The 7,371-nt window shown below is 35.3% G+C and overlaps 1 pseudogene; it reads right to left on the reverse strand.

Annotated features, from left to right (window-relative positions):
- The window catches only part of LOC105172321, a 33,881-nt pseudogene that overhangs the window by 16,346 nt on the left and 10,164 nt on the right, over window positions 1-7,371 (reverse strand).

Here is a 7,371-nt window from a genome sequence, read left to right on the forward strand (position 1 = left end):
TAATAGTAATACCACAAATAAAGAGAACATATATAGATAATACTAATTATTTACTTACCTCAACCTCACAACGTTTCTTTTTACTCAATCGCTAATTGTCAGTCCTTTCACCTCACCCCGTATCCTATAATGAGTTATACCATATACAATTAATATATCGAGAATATCGTAATTTTTTTAAAATATAATATTAAATATCATTTGTACAATTTCTAATAATTCGTTAATATTCTATTTCTATCAAAATACAAATCTTCATTTTTCCTCTTTATTAACATACCATTTATTAAATATAATTCTCGGAATATTTCTATGAATTTTCTATCAATTTCTCGCTATTATACTCTTTAATTAAACAATAATACATATAATTGCGTATTTGGTTAGCAATTCCGATGGAATTATATAATTTGACTATAGCAACATTCAAATCTAATAAATTTAATAATCTAATTAACCAACGATATCATTTTTATATCCAATTTGATATTTAATTCGACACTATTTTAAGAGGAGAGTGAGGCGGTGGGCTGGTGGGCCCACCCTCAATTTTCTTTTCTTTCTCTCATATATATATATATCACTTACTAATATATATATATAACTTACATATATGTATTTACATTATATTACTTACTTATATATATACTATTTATATATATATAATATTATTATTATTTTATCTAATTAATTAGACTTTTCTCAAAATACCATTTACGTCCTTCCTAATTTTCTTAATTAATAGAAATTATCCCAAAATATTATAACGAACTCCAATTTAATCCATTCAAGTGTTATTATATTTCAATTATGGCCCATAATTTATTTACCAATTAACTAAGTTTCATAAAAATTTACCAATTGATCCCCCAATTATATATTATAATTTTTGGGGCGTCACACTTTAGAAAAAGATATTCCCACAATCCAGCAACACCATCATCATAAGAATGAAATATGACATGTGAAACATATATCTTGTAACTACAATAGTACTAATTAATATGAACACAATATTTATGAAAATGTACTTGAAGGCTATGCTGGTATTTAAGGAAAGATGGAATATCCGGGCAACGAAATAGCTTCCTTATTTGAGCAAGTAGTGACTTTTGATACCAGACAATGTCCCCATCCTCTAGCTGCAATAAAAGAAACCAGAAAGTTATTAATATACAATCTTTGTCCTGACAAGATACTTGTGCTTGTGATTTTCATATACCTGGTTAATGGTAAATGTAAGTCCTGTGTCAATTACACACACATGACTGTGGGATCAAACTTTATCTCCTGAGAAGCAAAAAACACAAGATATCTTCACCATTTAAAATGTATTTGGGCTTTTTGTGAAAGATATCTTCATATTTAAACTGTATATGTGCATTTTATGAAAGATATCTTCACCATTTAAAATGAATAAGTGCATTATATTTCATATGCATAGCAACCTTTAAGTCCTTGTAAAGAAATTGCATGTAACATGAGTTATGTTCATCTCCATGACATTTGACAGATGCAACTTTAAGTCCTTGTAAAGAAATTGCATGTAACATGAGTTATGTTCATCTCCATGACATTTGACAGATGCAATAATAGCTCCATTTAATGAAAACATTTGCATGTGGGTTTCATTTTAAGTGTCAGCTAACAACAATCTATTAGTATAAGCAAATACTATCTCTTCCATTCATATATTGGAACAAACCTCAAAAAGTTCTATCTCTTCATTTGGAGCATAGCTTGCAAGTAACTTCTCTAGAATATCTGATTGCTTGTCATAGCTCTTGACAAAAAGTCTTCTAGCATATTTGGTATGAAATGAGAATAGATTAAAGGCCAATAACATTCTTTTATCTTTACTCTTCAGGGAATTATTTGTGCCTATCCTTTCTATAGATATTTACTCCACATAGAACCTCATGGGAAACAAGGGAACAAGAAAAGTACCTTAATTCCCCTTTCTCATGCTCATAAAGCTTAAAGAATAGTAAACTGTCATCACTTTCTTTATCAGGGAGAGGGCCGTCGCGCAAATCCTTAATCATAGTACTGAAATTTAATAAGACCAATGATGTAAAGAAAGGCCTTCGAAGCTCATTTACTGCATTCATTTAGAATTATCATGAAATGCCTGTGCACGCTCTACTTCTAAAAACAACTGCAGCTCATCATTGGGATTCTTACTTGATAACCTCTTTAAATGGCTGACCTACAATCATATGACAATCTGAAATGAGGGCGACCACCAATCATATAATCATATGGCTAACATTCAAAATGTTAAGTATCTTCAATTTAGTACCCATGAAAGTAACTCCGAAGTGGAAACGGTGTCGATTAAGATCAAAAGGAGAGCCAATCAATAAACTCTAATCATGCCTTCCACATATGTTTCTATATATCTGCAAGTTCTCTTTTTTTTTAATATTTATATATTTTTAGTTTTACAGACATTTTATATAAATGGGATGATTATACAACCCTTCATTGAAATTTGATGTAATTATAAATAAATTGTCTGTAGTTTGAAAAATTACACTTAGTAACACTATCTTTTATTTTCATGCAATAATTTAATTCCTCTACTAGTCAAAATTCATAGAATTTTCTTATATATTAGTAAAAGATATTGGAATGGAAAACTATATTTATCTGCAAATAACTTACTACTTATTGCAGGTCAAACAAATTTTTTTTAACAAAACAACCTTTATAAGGGTGAAGATTACCTCCTCACGTGTATTAGTGTGCATGCAGATATATAAGAGCAGTTTTGATGAAACCCATGATCAAGCTGCTTCAGACATTCCACAGGAACAGACGTCACAAGCAGAGGAAGAAGAAGAACAGTAGTTTCAGGAATTAGCGTTATTTCCCTCTGTTCACAAAGTCGTGTTTTATAAAGTAGCAACTTTATGTATTTGTTAAGTGAATTAACAACTCAGTGGTTGTTATTGTTAGTTAGGCTTCTCTTGTACATAAGGACCCTTCATCCGTCCTCACTGGAGAAGATACATAGAAATTTTCCTTCTGTAAATTGCTGCAAAACCACTTCCCTGTTATTAGTTTTTCTTCAAACTGAGATCAATTCTTGATTCTTATTCAACATGGCACCAGAGCAAGTGTAACAAATACTCTGCCTGCTTCTGCATTCCGTTCGTCCCTAGCTTTACACACCATACTTTCATTTCTTGAAACAAGAATCAACACAAGAAATGACAGACAAAGAAACAAAAGAAGAAAAGATCTCCACTGATGTGGGACTTCAAGAAAATGATAATCGTGGCATATCTCTGGTATCTGCACCATTGAACGGGAAGAATTACTTATCTTGGGCAAGATCCATCAAGATAGCCCTTGGAGCAAGAAGAAAATTGGGTTACATTGATGGGACACAAACAAAACCGATGGAAGACAAAGAAGCTATTGAGCAATGGCAGAAAAATGCTTACATGGTAGTCTCTTGGATATTGAATTCAATATCAAAAGAGATTGTAGAAGCATTTTTATACGCAGAATCAGCAAGAGACTTGTGGGTTGAACTCGAGATACGGTTTGGTGAAAGCAATGATCCACTTCTATATCAAATACAAAGGGAAATTGCATCCATCTCATAGAACAATTCTACTGTAGCTGCATACTTTACAAAACTCAAAAGACTGTGGGATGAATTGGGATCTTTAGACCCCCTACCTGTGTGCACTTGTGGAGCCAGCAAGAGAATGTCCGAAAGAAACACTTCCTACCAATTGATGCGATTCCTCATGGGCCTCAATGACATCTATGATCATGTGAAGAACCAGATATTAATCATGGATCGTTTGCTTACACTGCAAAAGCGTACGCCATGGTGCACAGAGTTGAGAAGCAAAGACAAGTTAACTCTGAATTTACTGAAATAGAAAAAGAAGGAGTTATGGCAGTCCAGATTTCTGAGACAAAGACACAAGGTAACCTGAGGACAAATTTCAAGAAAGGACCTGCAGCAGATAAAAGGCAACTCCAATGTGATCACTACAAGAAGAAAGGGAATTTAAAGGAGGGATGCTTCGAACTTGTGGGATACCCTGATTGGTACAAGAACATGGTAGATCATAGGAAAAACGGTGGCAGACCTACAAATACAAGAATGACTAACCCAAGAATGAATCAACAAGCCAACAGTCTGCAGACAACCACAAATAATGAACCTGATACAAACTTTTCAGAAATGATCAGGAGAGAAATTCTCAGAATCATGCAGGACCAAAATAGCAGCCAGATCAGCTCGAACTTCTCTGATTTCCAAGGTTATGCAGGTGATATCCTTACCACCTATGAATTATGGATTATTGACAATGGGGCATCAGCCCACATGTGTGCATCTATAACTGCCTTTAAAAACATTCATAATCTTGATAATGAGGTTTCTGTAAATTTCCCTGATGGAACTAGCCAACAATTAAAATTCACTAGAGAAGTTCAAATTGCAGAAAACATAATACTGAAAGATGTGTTATATGTCCCTGCATTTAAGCATAATTTGCTCTCTTTCAAAAAATTGTGTAAAGATAATCACCTTAGTGTTCATTTCACAAATGAGACTTGTGTTTTGCACGACCTTGAGAGTAAAAGGATGATTGCTGTAGGTAAACAACGAAGGAGACTTTATGTGTTAGAAAGGCAACCACAGCATCACATGACAAAATCACTTAGTTTGAACCTCTGTGCCAGTGAAGAAAATCTATCAGTTGGCCTGTGTAACATGAACAAATGCAAGGCTATGTGTAATGATGTCCTATGGCACAATAGGTTAGGACACACTAGCCTAGAAGTATTAAGACATATGAATCATTGTAATAAGAACAACATTCAATAGATTGAATGTGAAATATGCCCATTGGCAAAGCAACACAGAACCTCTTTTCACCTAAGTGAATCCAGAACTAGATCTGTTTTTGAGCTTATTCATGTAGATGTATGGGGACCATACAGAGAGTATTCAATCAACAATTATGAATATATGCTAACTATTGTACATGATTTTAGCAGAACTACTTGGGCCTACCTGATGGTTCATAAATCACAAACACTGTCTAAGCTTGAACAATTTTATAACATGATAATAACTCAATTTAATGCCAAGATCAAACGGATCAGAACTGATAATGGTACTGAATTTGTTTATAAGGAACGTCAAACTTTCTTCCATGAAAAAGGTATAATACATCAAAGAACTTGCATCCACACACCTCAACAAAGTGGTGTGGTTGAAAGGAAGCATCAACACCTACTTCAAATTAATAGAGCCCTTATGTTTCAAGCTAGCATGCCTTTAAAATTTTGGACTGAAGCTTTACTAATGGCTACCTATCTGGTTAAAAGATTGCCTACTCAAACCTTGAACGGGAAAACCCCCTATGAGTTACTTTACAACCAAAAACCCTCCTATAATCACATAAAAGTCTTTGGATGTCTTTGCTTTATCACAAATACCTCCCCCTTTAAGAGAAAGTTTGAACCTAGAGCTTTGAAGTGTGTTTTCTTAATATATGTTCATGGCATAAAAGGATACAAAGTCGTGGAACTCAGCATAGGCAATATACATATTAGCAGAGACATAACATTCCATGAAAACACATTCCCTTTTAAAACCTCAAAAGATGATAATAGTGACATAGTTTGTCTTGTACTTGCCATTGATCAACTGGATGCAGTAATGAGCCTTTACTCACATGCCTAGGAGGTCAAGCAGACCTACTAGTAAACCTAGCTGGATGAATGATTATAAGTGCTATAACTCAAAAAACCCTAACAATTTACATATGTCACATATACATTCTTGCTTTGTGGAAAATCTATCAAGTGTGCAGGAGCTAAAGGACTTCAAACAGGTACAGGAGAAGGCTGAATGGAGAAGAGCCATGCAAGAAGAAATCAATGCACTGGAAAAGAACAAAACTTGGAAGGTAACAGACTTGCCTCCTGACAAGAGAGCCATTGGATGCAAATGGTTGTATAAGGTAAAGCTTAATCCTAATGGCACTGTGGAAAGATATAAAGCAAGATTAGTTACAAAAGGCTACAACCAAGTTGAAGAGGAGGATTACAATGACTGAATGGGCTCTTCTTAGCTGTGGCTGTGGGAAAGAAGTGGCCTATCCACCACCTTGATGTTAATAATGCCTTCTTGCATGGCACTCTTGATGAGCATATATATATGGAGCCTCCTCAAGGCTATAAAATCCCACAGGACAAGGTCTGTAAACTGGAAAAGTCATTGTATGGCCTAAAACAAGTATCTAGAAAGTGGAATGAAGAATTCACTAACAAGATAAGAGAATTTGGTTTTGAACAATGCAAGATGACCATTGCTTGTTTATTAAAGGGACTGACACTAATCTCATTGCATTGTTGATTTATGTTGATGATATACTAATCACTTCTGCCTCTGAAAACTACATAATCATTGTCAAGGATTATTTAGATAACCTTTTTATAGTTGAGCACTTGGGAAATGCTAAATATTTCCTAGGGCTTGAGTTAGCACGCTCCACTGAAGGTTTAGTGGTCACTCAATACAAGTATACTTAAAATATTGTTAAGGATGTTGGGCTCAATAATGGCAAGCATGTTGCCATTCCATACCTCCAGGACTGAAGCTCACAGTAGACACAGGGGCTGCTCTTACTGACCCCTCCAGGTATAGAAGGCTCGTTGGCAGGTTGTTATATTTGAGTTTCACTAGACCTGACCTATGCTACGCTGTACAACAACTAAGCCAGCACCTTCAACATCCTTGTGAGAAGCATTGGGAGGCAGCAATTCATGTTGTCAGATACTTGAAAGGCAACATCTCAACAGATTTGTACTTTCCCTCAGTTACTGATTTCTCACTTAGAGTTTTCTGTGATGCAGATTGGTTGCATGCCAAGTGACAAGAAAGTCCTTATCAGGATTCTGCATATTTGTGGGAGAAACTCCCATATCTTGGAAAACCAAGAAACAGACCACGGTGGCAAGATCATCAGCTGAAGCCGAGTACCGAAGTATGGCCACTACCACCTGCGAAGTAACATGGCTGGTGTACCTTCTGAAGAATTTAGGCATTGAAGTTAAGACTCCTATTCCCTTCTACTGTGACAACAAAACCGCACTTCACATAACTACAAATCCAGTCTTCCATGAGAGAAAGAAGCACCTGGAAATAGACTGCCATGTGGTGCGTAACAAATTCAAGGAAGGATTAATTCAACCAACTTATGTGGTGTCAAAACAACAAATTGCAGATGCCTTCACAAAGTCATTGTCTTGCAGCTCTTTCCTCCATTTAAGATCCAAGCTATCCTTGGTCACCCTCAACCCAAGTCTATCTTGCGGGGGGGGGGGGGG

The sequence above is a fragment of the Sesamum indicum genome, linkage group LG10 (genome assembly GCF_000512975.1).
Source record: "Sesamum indicum cultivar Zhongzhi No. 13 linkage group LG10, S_indicum_v1.0, whole genome shotgun sequence".
Classification (NCBI taxonomy): Eukaryota; Viridiplantae; Streptophyta; class Magnoliopsida; order Lamiales; family Pedaliaceae; genus Sesamum; species Sesamum indicum.